This window comes from Dermacentor variabilis, chromosome 11 (genome assembly GCF_050947875.1).
Source record: "Dermacentor variabilis isolate Ectoservices chromosome 11, ASM5094787v1, whole genome shotgun sequence".
NCBI lineage: Eukaryota > Metazoa > Arthropoda > Arachnida > Ixodida > Ixodidae > Dermacentor > Dermacentor variabilis.
In genome coordinates, this window is record NC_134578.1 from 49,291,930 (window position 1) to 49,310,396 (window position 18,467).

Here is an 18,467-nt window from a genome sequence, read left to right on the forward strand (position 1 = left end):
AATCAATCGATAGATAGACGGAATCGATAGACGGAACTATTTCATACCTGAAGTCAGATCGCTATCGAACCCGTACTAGAATGGTTCTGAGCCTTGAAGGATCACAAGTCAAGCAAGCGTTGGCGCACTTCGATTCGATGCAGTGGAAGTTTTTCGCACACCTTTGACACAAGCTTCGTTTATTTGCAAAATAAGCATTCACGAAGCGGTATCAAGGTTATCATGGAAATAGCGCACGACAGTATCTCGAATGTCAAAACACTTGGGGTATAATCTATGTGTGTTCGCACGGTTCGCCTATTCTCCAGACATATCCTGCATATTTGGCTTTCCTTCTCTGAGGACTAATGCCTCAAGGGTAGTTAACCGGACGCGTGTCTGTTTAAGCTTGAATTTTCTCTCAGTTCCGGTGCTTGATGTCATGGCGAACATTTATGTAAACACTACTACTAGTACTACTACTACTTCTACTACTACTACTTCTACTACCACCACTACCACTACTACTACTACTATTGGTGATCAGCAGTTGTCGTACAAGGAATTTCGCTGGAGCTATAGTTTTAAGAACGGGAGTTGAACTTGGTCCAGACAAGTTGCTGCCCCGACAGATACCATAGCGCCCACATCGCGAAACGTTGGCTGCAGCGAAAATACCTGTTCGGCATCTGCTGATCAGTCCAAAGCTCCATTTTCCTGCGAAACATCTTGTTTAGATTACAACTACCACAGCTACTACTGCCGGTACAACTAGTGCTATTACTACTTTAAGGTGAACCTCGCCGAATGGAATCGTAGAACTATATCAGAAAAGTTTACTACGCCGCGTGTCTCAGAGAGAGAGAGAGAGAGAGAGAGAGAGAGAGAGAGAGAGAGAGACAACTTCATGTAGTCGCCTGCAGAACGACACCATGACTAAATGGCGCCGTGACGCGGGCCCTGACGTCTTCTCAGCGGGTGGTCTCTGCTCAACTCCAGCGCGTGTTACTCCCGCGGTTGGTCGCCCTGTGGGGCATCGTTCTGTCGGTTTCGCTCGGCCTTTGTCTTTCAAGAGCCGCCGAGACCTGCTGGACGGCCCAGGTTTGGCTTTCGTGGTCGTAGCATTCCGCCGCAGCCGCGAGTCGCGGAGGAATCGTTGTACTTGTCGAAGCCTCATTGGGGAACTTGGTGCAATCCCATAGGATGTGCGTCAGGGTGGCCCTCTGCCGCTCCGCGTGTCTCAAACATCGTTTAGAATAAACCTTAGCTACCATCAATCGCTAGCCGCAAGTCATTCTGAGCGACTTCATGAATATTTGCCGCAGCTGTACCTTGTACCACAAAATACGCCACACTTCAATCGAAGTACTGAATATATATACAGGTACACATCTTCCTTTATCTATTATGATACATGGAGACGATACTAAAGGAGTATTGTAAGATGGTATCTAGGACACATGTATCTTCAATGCTATCCACCCCTGGTTCACTGGTATCTGCTACTGGTTGTCCGGCACTCTTCAATGAACGTCTTTGACCCCAACACGGTTCACTGGGTATGTGCAAATTAGCATGCGATGCTCTTTAATGAACCTCGTTGTCGCCAACTCGGGTCTCTGGGTACCTGCCAGTAGCTATGTGCCACTGTGCATGGCCAGCTGTTCAGTGACAAAAAAATCCTTTAACATTTATCCGGTGCTGGGTCGAATCGACGCCACATCATCGAAAATCAGACAATCTCGTGTGAAGATGCATTCACGCACGTGCCACGAGCGCACTTTGTGGCGCCGCCGCCAGATGGCATGGCGAGTCTAAATCTAGATTTAGATAAGCAGCCGAGGTAATCAAGAGCTATTTGGAGTATAGGTGGGGAAGAAAAAAGCAGGGAACAGATTGGTACGACCGGATCCGTTACAAGATTATGTAGCGCTGCAAAGTACATGGAGAAGTCTTAGTAAGAAAAATAATATTAAGGAGACGTACACAAAAATTTGGAGGACGTTTAAGCTTCGCGTTTAAAAGTGCAACGCGAAAGATTTCAAAGATCTTTGACTGCTTGTCACGCTTCCCGGCAAGCGCAGCTTTTTTTGCGCTAGCGCGGAGTCGGGCGCGAGGGTGTTGTCGCAAGGAACCGAGCGAGCCATACAGCTCGGAAAGAAGGTTTGTGTTTCAGTCTACGCGCAACAGAATCGTGTTTTGTGGTATATTCAAATTTAACTCCTAAGCTATCACGTCTGTAGCTTGTGCTCAGGTCGCACTTTACGATTTTTTTGTCGTGTATCACGTTGAGGAATTCAATTAGTTCAGTAACCGCTCTGCGCCACGCGGAGGGCCTGCGTGGTTATGGTCCGGAAAATTTTTTTGCGAAGCGACTTCCCACGCCAAGATCGCATTTTTTTGCGACACGGACCATCAACGCTTTCGAGTTAAAGTGCTACTATGGCAAGCATGTACAGCACACCGGATTAACTCACGCACGCTAGGTGACTATCTGTCACCACCCAGTTTCAAAAGGGATGCCAACAAGTCATCATCATTATAATTGAAGCGCAGGCAAGATGTCAATCTACATGCTCCGTGATACATGAAGTGTTTGAGCAGTGCAATGCAGTGTGTCGCTGCACATTCCTTAGATGCCAATCGCATTAACATCAACAGTCATCGTAAGGTAGGCTCTGTAGGAATTTTTTTTCTTCTATCATAAAGTCAGAGACGATTCGCAAAATTGAGCAGGACTGCTGATATCAAGGGGACTCGAATTGACTTGCGCCTTTATTTTCAACTTATCTCACTGTATGGATGAAACATGGAAGGACGTTCTGCCGTTTCATGAGTGGCCGCTTGAGATGCAGCTGCTGCTTTTTGACGCCTTGATGATACAAGTGCGGTAGCGAGAGCGATCCACGTCGAGAGAGTGCATTTTCGCTGTCTCCTGTGCCTGATCTATCAGGAACTGCTGCTTCTCGTCATCCGACACGACAGCCGACAACGGACTCTTCGAGGCGTATATCTCTGCGATACGCAAAAATACAAAGAAAAAAGAATAGATTAAAGCAGACCACTGTGCACTTCAGAGTTAAACTTAACAGCGTCACACAAGACAAAGGAGACACATGAGCCAATGGCTAGCTTTCATAAACATTTAATGGCAACTGTTGTCTTGAGGCAACGCACCAGGATTTCTTTTATTGTGTTGTGTTTCCGATATTATTACGGAGTTCCTCACTAAGTATCTTGGGTCATTCATGGAATGACACGGGGAAAGTATCATTTGTTGGACCGTAACCGCAATGAAGGACGAAAAGAAAGTTTAGCGTACGCTTCGCCTTGCTTTGAAAGAACACTCCGATGTAAAATCCACGGTTGTAGTGGTGCGGCGTTGGCCCCAGAATGAAGGAGGCAGACCACAAATAAAACCCTTGTATTGAGGACCAGGGCGGGCCATGCCTAGCTCCAAAGGTATGCACTATGTCGCAATGTCATAACGCCACTGTCGAGTGGAACACATCCTCCGGCGTCTACCGCACTGGCATTGAGCAGCACGGCGCACGCTACTCCTGCCAGCGTTCGCGAGAAGAGAAAGCGCTTCGTTGTCGTTGTCACCGTCGTCGTTGTCGGAGGCCCGACGCGTGCCGAATGGCTCGCTGAGCCTGTTCTCGGATAAATGTGGCCGCGGTAGCCTTCACAGGTGAACCCTCTTCGTTATACCGGTCACTTCATTGTAAAGGTCGCGCAGCGCGCCACTCACACAAGAACAGGGACAGAGTTATTCCTTCTTTATATAGGTTATTCCATTTTAGAGGCGTCCGTTGTAGAGGTGCTCAACAGCAGTTGGCGTCGGCATGAAGAAAGCTTGGGAAAGGCGACCCACTTCAGTGGTACCACACACGTAGAGCAGGTCAAATGCAATGTGCACCTTTGTTTTCTATGCGACGACAATTACCTGTACTAGTTGCGCATGAAGCTACAGGTGGATTGTGGGGAAGCACGCTTCAGTGTTTTGCCTGTTGTTCCCCACATATTGCTGGAAATGTTCGCACAAAATGTCATTTTTTTCTTTTTGAATGCCGTTATTCTCGATACAGTTTGCACTGCTCGATGACAGATAATCATTTACTTTACTGTGATTATGTCGGTCTCCATGCTTGTCACTCGCGTTTTGTGGCGCCCATCCTGCACTAACCAACTAGTCCAACAACACGTTCAGACCATTTTCTTAGGATATTTTGTGTCCTTCTTAAAGTGTTAAATCGTTTTTTTCACAGGTGAAGTACGAAAAGAACGCGAAATAGTGTAGTGATTCATACCACGATATCTGCCACGTACGAATGATGTACCTTGTGACAATGTCGCTTGGTTTCCGCATAAAAGGTGGCACTCTCACGTTGTATACGGACCTGCAGTCCTGAAATTAACGAAATAAAGAGTTGAAAGAATAGTCCATGAGTCCAAATTGATATCGGTCTTTTTTTTATTCAGCGTCCCTTTAACAGTTTCGACCATGGACCTTCTCACAGTATTTATTTAGCAGTGTCGGCTTTTCAGAGCTAGCTCATGCTTTCGCGCATGCACCCTCCGTCCATAGGGCCATGCCTCAGTGCGGAGTAATTTTCAGGAAACGCTGCATATGCAAGTGAGTTGAAAGATTGCAAAGGGTGACGATTGCATGCGCAGGCACCAATCGCTTCCTTAAAATCCAACGGCCCCAAAACTTCCCCTTTATTTAAATTGAATATATGCACGTGGTAGTAGTCGTGCCGAATACCATCGCGACTAAGCTGAAGTGTGTACAAGTCTAATTGTCTGATTACTCTTTTGCCAGACCTAAGCTGATGACGTGTGCACTTCGGAGCTTAGAAGTTGTGACGAAGATCAGATCACTTTAATATTCGAGATAGACAGCCAGCTATGGACACCTAAATTTGGAGAACGTGTCGAAGAGTCACGCCAATTTTCAACGGTCTAGGTTGTGCGCCATTTTCTGGTTGGGGTAATGAGGCATGTGTGTGTGTTTTATGCGTTAGCAGTGGGAGCGTCAACGTGTATGAGCAGGAAGTCGGTCACGTGGTAGAGGTAGAGATGAGAAGAAAGTTTGAAAGAGAGTATATGTACACGGTTACCATTTTTGGGTTTTATGGAATTTTAAAAGTCGCCTGTGGGAGATAGCATAATTATTTTCCTTCAGCTGGATCATTCGATGACGCGGACACTACTAGCACGATGAATCGAAACACTTATTCAACTAAGTAACAACAATTCACCTGTAAACTTCTTAATTACTTCATGAGAAATATTGAAATTTACGTATTGTGGCCTGTGAGCTTGCAAGACGTATTCATTTGAAATGAATTTCCAGGATGAGACCACTTTCGACATATTTCTCAAAGTGTGGAACGAAATACATGGGACTTGCAGCTGCTTTAGTGCTTCAATGCATAAAAAGGTTTTTTCTTACAAGAGTTAGTGGAACGACAGTGCATTTTTAGAGCAGATGTGACGGCACATATCTCCAAACGGGCGTCGTACTGAAAATTTGTTCCAAGTGGATACGCCTTGCAAAAAGATAATGAATTTGTTTTATTTACTTGAATAGGTGCTTTGATTTTTCGCGCACGCAATTAATGTGCCCCTCTTGGTAACTGTCACCGCCTCGTTTCAAGGAGGATGCCAATAAATGATCGTCATGATCATAATGGCGGCTCACTAGATAACGCGGTCTATAGAACCAGGGTACATACTTGTCCCACCCTTCAAAATAGTTCGACGGAATCTTAAGACTAGTAAATATTTGACGAAGTTGTAAGGAAACGCTCAACTTTATGTAAAGGTGCTTGCGGGTTTCAAAGGTATCGGGCCTCGGCTATCGGCTTCTCCAGGAATGCAGAGTGTGAGGCTAAATATATCCGCTAAAGATTGTTTGACGCACCCAGGTATTTGAGAAAAGAATGGTGCTGCAGGTGTGACGTAGCCGATGAATGCGCGATGGACATCACAGAAAGTTACTGCACAATTGCATGCTGGCGTCAAAAGTACTTTGTGCCAGCTGGCAGCGCATGGTGCATAGGCACTTACCAGCCAAGAGTTCGACGCTGTGATTGTCGAACGCCGTGGACACTGGGAGCTCCAATATGCTCGGTGAAAGTCCAGCGTCATCCAGAAGCCTGGAAATGTATGCAATGCACTCTTCGTAGTTCATGTCTTACGTGTTCGGTGCTAAGTGGTGGACCACCTGGATAGCGAGAGAATGTAGTTAAGAAACGTAGGCTTCAACCATTGTTTCGAAATATTCGCCATCTTACCTCACCGTGTACTCTTTTTGCAGAAAAGGAGAATGGAACGAGGGATAATTTTACGAGGTGGGTGAATGATGCTGAGAAAGGCGCCTTAAAGTAGAAGGCGCCACCGATAACGGCGAAGACGGATGAGGGCAGATTTTAGCTCAAAACACTCGGTGCTCTTCCACGCTGTCAAGAAGGATGACCAGCGAAGCTGCGTATGTGGGCCCCTTAATGGCGAACTGCACCTCCGACGCGGGTCGGCCGGCATTGCACTGTCTTCGGGATCGGCCCACGCATGGGGAGTGCTTAATGCCTGCTTCACCTCCGCCGCGGGTCTGACAGGCACTGCACTATCTCCGGGATCGGCCCACGTACTGGGAGTTTTTTGCTTACGACACCAAAATTTCCTTGGACGGTAGAGGTATGTAGCTTCGCTGTAAAATTGGCCACGTGGCGCTCGTGGTGGCTGAAGGTTGCTGTAATGCTCTGAACCGCAAAGGAACGTTTGTCTTGTATATCGTCTGAACTAGTTGCAGATTTAACACGTTGTGCGACTGTAAACTATCAAATGCTCCTGAATTCGGCACTGACGTTGCTACGATGTTCGATGCTGCCATTACTACTGCAGGCTGCATAGTTTGCTGGGGACAAACATTTCATGGAGCGCGTGCCTCGCGTCAAAATGTGTCTGCGTTAAATTGTGTCGATAATCAGGCGCACTTGAGTGGACTTAATTGTTTCATTTATTTTTTAGTTATACCTCAACGGTCGCAATGGGACATTAAATGAGCGTATGGGCACGTAATGGGCGGGAATGGTGATGATGACATTAGACAGATGAGTCGGAACGCTCGATGACAGATCTAAAGCGCGCTGTATCGCACATGAGTGCAGTTTGTCTCGGACGACCATTCCATTCTCGGGCAGTTCGGACGAAGAATGACTGCAGGAACGTAGTGGTGCGGTCTTGTGCCCAGATTACCGAGTTTGGATGGCCTGTTTGACGAACACGATGAGCCAGCTGGACCTGCTGGCCGTCACGGCGTGCGCAATAAAAAAACCTGTGATAGAACCATAGGCGAGAAATGCTACGACGAGAGGTAAGAGGCGCTAGGTCTAGTTTATATTTTAGTGATGCAATGCTAGTGTGATACGAGTAATCTGAAAGAATAAATCGAGCAGCACGGTTCTGAACACATTCAATGGATTTAGTGAGATTAATTTGGTAATGGTCAAACATAGCACATGCTTATTAAAGTTTTGGTCGCACGAGCGTTTTATAGGCACCTAATTTCACGGCTTGTTGTGCCATGAAGAGATTACGGCGAAGATGACCAAGAATTTTGTTAGCTGAATTGTGTGGCTCACATGATTTGTCGAAGACAAATCTTTGGAGAGGTGAATTCCTAAGTACTTGAAGGAGTTGGCGGTAGATATAGTACAACTGTTAATCTTGTAGGCAGGGGAAATGTAGTTAGGTCTATAGTGGAATGAAATGTGTAGTCTTACTAATGTTCAGGGACATGAGCCACGTAGCACATCAGTCTTGAATATGAAAGAGATTCTCCGAAAGGAAAGAGACGTCAGCGGCGTTATTGATAGGGCGGTATAGGACACAATCATCAGCAAAAAGACTTGTAACAGAGGTTACAGAGAATGGTAGGTCATTACGTAGAATAAAAATAGGAGTGGGCCAAGAACCGTGCCCTGAGGTACACCAGACAGAATGTGGGAAAGACAAGATGTACGGCTGTTAGCATATACGAACTGTTTATCGGTTTAAAAGAAACACTGGATCCAGTTAAGAACAAGTTGGTGGATCTTTAGGCGTGATAATTTTAGCAAAAGACGAGAATGTAGAACTTTATCGAAAGCTTTTTCGAAATCTAAAAACAGGGCGTCAGTTGGAATCTGACAGTCGAGGTTTAAATGTATATCATGAACAAATAAAGCTAACTGCATTGCGCATGAGTTATCCTTCCTGAAGCGATGGTAATTAGGGTGAAAGTATTTCACTGAAGTTAGGAAGTTAGCAACATGAGAGTAGATCACGTGTTCCATGATTTTCGAGCATATGCTGGTGATATAAATGGGACGGTAGTTACCTGGGGAAGACCAATCACCTTTCTTAAAGACTGGAGTGACCTTCCATATTTTCCAGCCTCTTGGAACAGCGCCTGTGTCAAGTAATTGCTGAAAAATGATACAAAGGATCAAACTACAGACATACTTCGCATTTTTTAACATTTTAGCAGTACTACCGTCTGTCCCGCAGGATGATGAGCACTTCAGGCCATCTATAATCTTAACGATGCCTTCTGGCCTAAAATCAGTGCCTTCCACTGGTGAAAAACCGAAAAATGGGAAATGTGGAAGTTCATTGGCAGATTATTTTTTAAACATTCAACAAAATGCATTATTCGAGGCATCAGAAACATGAGAGTCAGAAATGGTTGAGTTAGAATTATCACATAGAGAAATATAGCTATTATTCTCAGGTTTTATTGCTTTCAGAAAACCCCGCTGGTTAGAGTGCAACATGTTTGGAACAGTAGTAGAGAAGAAATCAGGCTTTGTGTGTGATTTTAATGAGTTGCATTGTTCAGTGGCTTCGTTATAATTTTCCCAGGCAGAAGTAGAACATGAACATTTGGCTACGCGAAATAAAAGTTTTTTTCTTATTGTTTAAGCGCGTTAAAGTAGTGTTGTAATATGGGGAACGCGCTCTTTCATTTATCGTGATAGTCGGAATGTAAAGATTTACAAACGCAGCATCCCTGTTTTGAAAAGCGCCCAGTTACTCTCGGTCGACTGCTGCTGAGACGTAAGGGCAAGTTCCTTATAAAACAGAGAAAGCTCATGATTAATACTTGAATAATCGGCGTTATCATAAAGTGTTCGTACTTTCATATTTTACTTTAGAGTACATTGCAAGGAAACGTTGCATGGATGAAGGTTTGATCGCTAAGACCACTGACGTACGTAAGTGGAGGCATCTTAACGGGGTGTGGAACTCTAAAGGAAAGGGAACTCGAAAGGAAAAATATTGAGTCAATGTATATTAATGGAGAGGAAGCCTGTAATCGTTTTCTATGGGCCAATGTTTCATTTTGTTGTGCAGAAAATTGTCGCTCAAATTCCCACTCGTGGTCCCCACTTTGAACTGCTCACGCCGAAACAGGCGACTTGAGTAAATCGCCAAAACCCAGCCTTCTATGGTGGTCTCTGTGGATTGTCCAGTGCTCACGTCAGAGGAGAGGTGTCATAGTCCACAACCGCTGGCGCCAGTCCAATTGCTCATTTTCGCCATTTTCTCGCTTACGAAAACTCTGTTCTCGCTACGAATGACGAATTGATTACTTGAGAAGCCTAATCCTTCAAACTACCTCGACCTAATATTTTCCTACAGTGTCCCTTTTAAAACACTAACGCTCAATTGACGCTCACGTGAGAACACTTGCTCCAACACTGCAGTTTAACGAGGTTCCGGTTGACATCCACAGACCGCACAGACGTGGGGAAAATAAAGAGGCACTCTCCGCGAAGCTTCAGGAGCCTGGCCACGTTGTTCAGCGACTTCGCTTGGTCTCGCACCCAGGTGACAGTGTGAAACGAATACACCCTGTCGAAGAGACCGTGCTCGTCGATGAACTCGGCCAGGTCCTTGTCATTCACGATGTCCAACTTCCTGAAGTCAAGCCTGTAGTGATGATTGTGACGAGCGGCGTGCTCCACCATATCGGCCGACACGTCGACGGCGACGATGCGCCGGCACGGCAGGCATCGAGGAAGCAGCTCCTCTCGTGTCAGGTGTCCGATACCGCAGCCAACGTCGAGGAACTGCTGCGTCTCGTCCGGTTCGCGCCGGAACACTCTCTGACAAAAGTCCAGCGTCCACCTGGTGTGCTGTCTCGGGAACTGCTTGTCTCCTTCGAAGTGATGCGGTTTGAAGGCGACGATGTTACGGGAGACACCTTTCGAGATGAGAAAGAAGAAGCAGAGGCAAGGTTCATAACGAGGGGTCCTTGCGCCTGGGGTAGTGATTAGCTTTTGTTCATATATATATATATATATATATATATATATATATATATATATATATATAAAGGCATGGCTGCCGAGGAAATTAAGGTCACGTGTTTGATTATCGGGTTATCGGCCGCAACGACCGGATTATTACGAACGAAAAATGAAAACGCGTCAGTGTAATTAGCTTTATGTGCTCATTGATGAACCCCATGTGATCAAAATTATCCTGCAGCCCCCCCCCCCCCTGTGATTTTACTGAGAGCATTCGGTGCAGATGGAAGATGGTACATTTAAATAAATTACGTTTATTGAGATAAAAGACATGTTAAAAAAGAGCACTGAACCCGTTAACACTGGTGAACGATCTTACTGATCCTACATATTGAGGCGTAAGCATTTAGTGGGTCATGAGTGTCCGGGCCCAGTCCGTGGTGGACGCAGGAAAGCGGTGATCACTGGTGAGGGGAGCAAGGAGAGGAGGCGCCATGCCAGTAGCGCGGTGCAAGTTGGCGCGGGGGGGGCGCACATTAGCGAAAAACCTTGCAGCCATATGGCTGTGATTGCATCCCATGCTCGCGGCCCCGGCGGCGTCCGTTCGCGGAGCAGTTCAGACAACCGCAACAGAGGCAGTCATAGACAGGATTTCGCCTATCGCAATTTAGCTCAGCTAAGCGCCGATAGATTTTTCATCCAAGTTAACAGAAGTGGTAATATTCAAATACAACAAAAAGTATTCGGTTTTCACGAATGTCAAAAGTAGTACATGAGAGTAAAAATAAAAACTAATATTTTATTTGTAGAATAGCTACATTTCTCACCCGTAGGTGCTGATTGAGCTGTGCTAGCTGTCTCTATAGTGGAACGCAGTGTAACGCTTCCTGTCGGTGATAAGTATCGCCATTTAGGCAATAAAGTTGTGCGCCCGTGAAGAAATTAGATCTATTGTTGACCTGGGAGTCTTACAGCGAAGCTTCATACCTCTACCCTCCATGAAGTTTTCGTGTCGCAAGCAAGAACTCCCCATACGTGGGCCGAAACCGAAGTAGTGCAATACCGGCCCGACCTGCGACGGAGGAGAAGCAGGCATTAAGCACGACCCACAAGTGAGCCGCTCCCAAATATAGTGCAATTCCGGCCCGACCCGCGGTGGAGGTGAAGCAGACGTTAAGCACTCCCCATACGTGGGCTGATCCCGAAGATAGTGCAATGCCAGGCCGACCCACGGCGGAGTTGCAGTTTGTCATTAAGAGGCCCACATACACAGCCTCGCTAGTCATCCTTCTTCACAGATTGGAAGGACACTGAGTTCTCTTTTCGGAAAAGTTTATCCTGCTACCATTTCTGTAACCATTTTTCGGATGTCCTTGTACTTTCTTCTGCTTGGCGGAAAAGGGTTAATTGAAGTGAAATACATTGAGGCCACTTTCTCAATTGGGATTTTTACGCCCGCAGCGAAAGTCGGTTGTTCCGGGCTACGTCGCAACTGTGCCTTTTTTGTTCAAAACCTTCTGGTTTGAAGTATTGGTTCGTTTAAACTGAGTTACAATGAAGACATACTGACCAGCAAATAATCTGCCTCGAACAAGTAATGCCAGACTCCGTGACGTCATGTGGATGCAGTGCGAGAACTTTAAGATAGAGTCAGAAGTCAAGGGGAGAACGTTTATGATGTCGGCATTGACGTCAAAGCAACCCGATTGTAGATAGAAAGCGCTTGCAGCTTCTTCAGAAGGAAGAAGTGGCAGTGGAACAAAAAAATAACTGCATAAAGAGTTGGCAGTTGAACGAAAAATAACTGAAGAGTAAAGGTCTTGCCACACGAGGTCATGGCTCCCTCGTACAAGTTTCCGTTGGCGCACCTGCTCTTCATCGTCAACTACCACTTCAGGTGCAGGTTGACCAACATGCCCTGGCACTCGCAAGTACTGGGCGCCTTGGTAAAGTCTCTGTGCAAGCGGCAGTAGGATATTTCTTTGTCTGAGTATTTGGCGCACAATTTGGCACGTTATTTCAAATTGTTGCACTTCTTGCGCGATTACATATATGACGCACAAGAAGCGTTAGACAAGTGAATTCATGAGCCTAAGGGTAAACGCTAGGTGTAATTTCATATCTGATGTAAGATTGTCCGGGCTCGCGGGTCAATTCTATTCCCACAGCCTTTCCCGTGAAATCGTTTCCCCATCAGCACAAACTAGGAGGCTGCCAATAAGCGAATAAGTTAAGCAGAGATCCTTGAGACAGCGGTCGTTTCAAGGACATCCTCCTCTTTTTACTTTATGAACCTGCGCCATTTGAGCTACGGACTAGGCTTGAATAGTGCTGAAGGCAATTAATCGTGAACCCAATAAATGCGTGATGACGCACAAACTAGTGATATTGTTTTTCATCTTTCCTTTTGTATTTTTACGTCCTTTAGGTATTACATTTTCTTCGTCATGATAAAGTTTTCAGCCATATGTTCTTCATTGTGCCGGGCGTTCAACTATCTGTTAATATTTACACGTCTCTCTTGGGCAAGTCTCAGAAAAAAATTCATTGGTACTTTCCTAAACGGAAACAATAGAAATACACGTTGCATTATACGGAAGATATGGGATGATGATGTCTGTGGGTGTCAGGGGAGGGGTGTTACGCTGATGCATTATGCGTTGTTTATTTTTGTATGCATGATGAGGACTAGCAGATATATGCATCTATTTACATTAACGAACACATAGACTCTGCGCCACGCCGGCTGCCATATATTGTTATGCCCATATTCGGCAGCCCCATTTCAGGCCCCGTAGGGGCGTCTGCGAAGGCTTGTGACACCACGTAACCGAGCACACGAGGATTGGACCCTCCCGCATTTAGCCGTGCGCAGCTTAGGCATGTATGTGGAAAGGGGGATCCTGGGCGTTAAGCAAATGCCGGGTGTTTGGACCTTTACAGCCCCTGGGTGGTAGCAACACACCTCTTTGGCTTCGCTTCACGTAGACGGCCTCCGCGGACAGACCCAACCGGTGATATCGGTAGTTGTCTTTTCCTGTCTCTCTCTCCCTCCAACCTTCGTCTTTCTCTCTCGCTTTCAATCTATCCTGTCTTAACTTCTTTTATTTCCTATTTGACAGGGAGCAAGGGTTAACCTGGTGTAGTGTATCCAAGCTCGGGTCTATTATGTTGGGTTATAGTAGCTATGTACAGCTGGCGTCTGCGTTTCCTTCGGCTCTCGTAGCGTCCCCTTGTTGGGCTCTGTGGTGGGAGGCTAGCATAGCCACCGAATATCCAGGAAACTGTACGGCATAATTATTTCCCCTTACCAGATCGCTCTCAGAAAGGAGGGCACGCCTATGCCACATTTCAATTTAGTTTCCGAAAGAGTACCCCAACATACGTGAAGTAACATGTCATTCATAGTGTAACAAACACTTCTGCGAGGAAGCTTTAGCCATTTTGGTGGCAAAGAGCCTCACGCAAAAACTCGGACCAGCCTACAGCGCTTCAAAGATGTCTAGTGGAGATTTACTCCTAGAATTAAAAGGTAAAGCTCAAGTTGTGAAGCTTTGAGATGTCACCAGTATAGGTAATATAGCAGTCACAATTTCATCCCACCACTCGTTAAATACGAGCACAGTCGAGATTTTCGAGGAAGAAGACTGAAAGTGATGAAGAACTCCTTGAGGGTTTTAAGGAGCAAGGCATTGCAATGGTCCAAAGAATCGTTCTTCGACAAAACGATTAAGAAATTCCCACAAAGAATGTCATTCTAACATTTGCCACCAGTGCATTGCCCAGTTCCGTTGAGGCTAGCTATGTCAAAGTCAATGTCAGGCCGTAGGTTCCTAATCCGAGACGTTCTAAGTGTCAAAGGTTTGGCCATGCTTCTCCTTCTTGCAGAGGCAAAGCAACATATCCAAAACGAGGCAGCAACGATCACGACTCCGAAAAGTATAGTTTTCCTCCACATTGCGTAAACTGCAAAGGTGATCACCCTGCCTACTCACGGTCGTGTCCAGTTTGAAAAAAAGAAATGGAAATCGTGGCAATCACAGCAAAAGAAAATATATGATTCTATGAAGCCAGGAAACGCCTAGCGCCACATAGGCTCCGCGAGCCTACAGGGTCTATTAGCAGTAGCCCTGTGGTGGCTCTTCCAGCCCCCTTGGTGGTGGCAGCCAGTGCTGCCCCATCGCTTCCAAAGGATACGGAGACTGCGGGTCTTGCAGGATCTTAAGACAGCGGGAACACCAAGGCCTGAGGCTCCTGCTTCAGTGCCAATCACTCGGTTCTCCTGTGCTCCTGAGAGGGCAATTGAGGTCGACGCCAAAACACTGCTGTCATTGTCACCGCAAGACCAGCGCTCTCTCGAGCGCGCAAAGAGGGATAAACTGCCAGTAACCGCTCTAAAAAAGGACAGGTAACCTAACGGTTACCGTTCTTAGCCATAGTCGGTTTTTAACATATATCACCTATAATCTGCATCTAAGGACCAATCTCTACTTATATATCCCCAGTTCTGTTACATAATGCCTTCATTATACAGTGAAAACACGGGGAATGCGGGAGATGGAAATTCAAGATGAGCAAAACGTGAACAAGGTGAATGCAGGAGCCAACTTTTCCACAAGTGAACTTATCTTCTTCAAGGCGACGTACGGTTTCCTCGCCACAGTATATATAGGTGGGGTCCTTCTAAAGGGGACAGGGTGTGAGGTGGGAGTGTGCGGCAACGATGGAAGGCTATGTTCACAGCGTTTCTTTACTCTCAATTCGACACGCTAACACACCTTCCCTCGTTTACGCACCCTCTCGCCTCACACCCTCTCCCCTTTAGAAGAAACCCACCTATATATACTGTGGCGAAGAAAGCGTACGTCGCCTTAAAGAAGATAAGTCCACATGTCGAAACGTTGGCTCCTGCATTCACCTTATTCAAGTTTTGCTCATCGTCTTTATTATACAGTGCAACTGCAGAGGCCTACAGTGGAGTCTACTACATAACTTAGGTGACATAAAAGACATGATAAATAGCTTCTGACCAGTTGCCTTTTGTTTACAAAAGAAATGTAGGCCCCGAAAGCAGGATTTCTTACAAAAGTTTTCTGTCTTTCGAAAAGACCGGGAAAGACTAGCCCAGTGTCTGGAGGAGTTGCCGCTGTTGTTAAAGGCGGCACTCCCACCCGAGAGGTTAAACGTAATACTCGTTTCGAAGCGGTAGCCGTGACTATTCTATCTTCCAAAACTATAACAGTCCGTTCTTTGTGATTACCACCCAACAAAAGTGTAAATGGGAAAGAACTTCAAAACTAATTGAACAACTACCGGACCCTTTTACGTTTGGAGGTGGTTTTAACGCCCGTTGAACTCTTTGGGTAAGCGAGAAAAATGACCAAAGAAGACAAGTCATAGAAGATTTTATTCCATCTAACAACATCTATCTTTTAAATTCAGAAGCGCCTATTTATTTTTCACAGACATCACGTAACTTCAGCTGTATTTATTTAGCTCTCTGTTCACCTTCTCTTTCCATTGAATTTAACTGGGAAGTGTTGGACAATCCATACAGTAGTGACCACTTACCTGCCATAATAAAACTGGCATCAACTTTACCCAACATCACTTGCAGGCCCCGTTGTTGGAATATCCATCTGGCCGACTGGACACTTTTCAGAGAAAGAGCCAAACTTGAACAAAATTTTTCAGCCCAACTACGTGTCGATGAAATTAATAAAACATTTACTAATTGCATAATATCGGTAGCTCAAAGAGCTATATCCCAATCTAGTGGTGAACATCGAAGGAAACTAAACCCATGGTGGACAGATGAATGTACTTTAGCAAAACAAGAACATAATAAGGCCTGGGACAATCTTCGTAGACACCAAACTTACAACAACCTCTTAACTTCAAACAGCAAAAAAGTCTATGCACGATACATTCGCAGACAAGTCGAAAAACACTGTTGGCAAGAATATATCTCCTCAATTAACAGTTCAATCACCTCCAAACTCATATGAGAACAAGTAAAGAAACTTAAAGGGGATTACTCATCGATACTATTCCATTACTCTCAAGTCCTGGTAATCAAACAGCACTCGAAGAACAAGCAAACGTTTTGCCGGAACACTTCTACAGAGTATCAAGTTCAACCAACTATACGGCCACATATTTAACATGCAAAAACTGTGCTGAAAAACAAAGACTACAAAAGCAGTTGCATCGAATTCCAGAATAAAATAAAAAATAATGTACTCTCTGCTGCAAAGAAAACTGCAGTTGGCATGGATCGCGTCGACTATACCATGCTTGTCCACCGGTCAGAAACCTCAATAAAAACATTACTAAAATTTTTAACAAGGTCTGAGAAACTGGTGAAATGCCAAAGACATGGAAAAATGCCGTAATTAAAGCTTGCCTAAAATTTCGAAAACCCCCAACATCATCCAGCATCTACCACTCCATCACTCTCACCAGTTGTTTTGCAAAATCGTTCGAATCTGTTGTGAATACCAGACCAACCTTTACCCTCGAAACTAAAAATCCCTAAACATACATCAATGTGGTTATAAAAAGGGTTGTTCTACAAATGATCACCTGTTCCGATTAGAACATCAAATACACAAGGCTTTTCTACCCAAACAACACTGCCTAGCTATCTTTTTCGACTTGGAGAACGCATATGACGCCACATGAAGATTGGGCATCTTGAGGGCCTTCGCAGACTTGGGGATTCGGGGCAAAATGCTCGAGTGCCTTTCCAATTTTGTGTCCGATCGAACATTTCAGGCGCGTCTTGGCAGGGTGCTGTCACGTGTATTCAAGCAAGAAAACTATGAGCCTCAGGGCTGCGTTTTAAGTTCAGCACTGTTTGTGGTTAAGTTGAACTCTGTTAGCAAGGTCACACCATCCACCCTTATGAATTCTCTTTACGTTGACGATCTCCTAATTGCTTTCCGCGCCTCTAACATAACTACATGTGAACGGCAGATCCAAATAACTCTAAACAAATTGACAAAATAGGCTAAGAAGGACCGCTTCCATTTTCTTAGGAAAGAACTGTTGCCGTTATGTTTTCTCAGAAGAAGGGCTTACAACTGGACCCCGTCCATAGACTTAATGAAATGATAGTGCCAGTTAAACAAGAACAGATGTTTTTAGGGGTCATATTTTATAAACTACTAAATTTTCATAAACACATTAATAACCTGAAGGTCAAAACAAATAGGACACTCAATGTCCTAAAGGAGTTGCCCCAAAAACGCTGGGGTTCTGACCATAAATACCTCCTACATATTTATCGTTTTCTGGTGCGTAGCAAACTAGACTATGGATGCATAGCATATGGTTCAGCCAGACAATAATACCTTAAGCGGTTAGATACCGTTCATAATAAAGGATTACGCTTGGCAACCGGTGCCCATAGGACCTCGCCCATTCCCAGTTTTCAACAAAAGAGTAACTAGCCGTTTCTAGATCTCATACGAGCACAACTCATGGTGACATGCGTTATAAGAGTTCGCTCATCACCAGACCATATTTGCCATAACATTATTATGCACTGCGACAAACGACTACACTACACAAACAAGCCAAATACTACGAGACTACTCATACTTGGATTTGAAGAGAAATGCCGTGACTATAATATCCCTGCTGAAGCACTTTCTGTCATGTAAAGGCCAACTAGAATAGCTCATTGGAACAATTTCACGAAATGTCCAGATTTTTCATTGGCACATCTAAAAAATAAAGATACACCTCGTGAACGCATACTACAGGAATTTGGCACAGTCCAAGACGTGTACGACACTTACACAGAATTTTACGCGGATGGCTAAAAGATGCCCACTTATATCGGAAGCAGCGTAATTGAAGGTACACGGGAACACACAGTCAGACTACCACAGTTTGCATGTTTTCACTGCTGAGTGTTATGCCTTATGAATGTATCATAACAAGCCAACAAACACTGACACCAATAACAACATGGAGGAAGTTGTTTGCGCTTTGTAAATAAAATAAATAAACGATAGATTAATATAAATGAAAGTGGATGAAATGATAACTTTCCGCAGGTGGGGAACGATCCCACAATGCGAAGGTTGAAGACATGCTACCATCAGGAAGGCTTCATCAAACTAATTCTTTGTAGCCTCTGGATCGGACACACGCGAATCATACATAACTACTTATTGA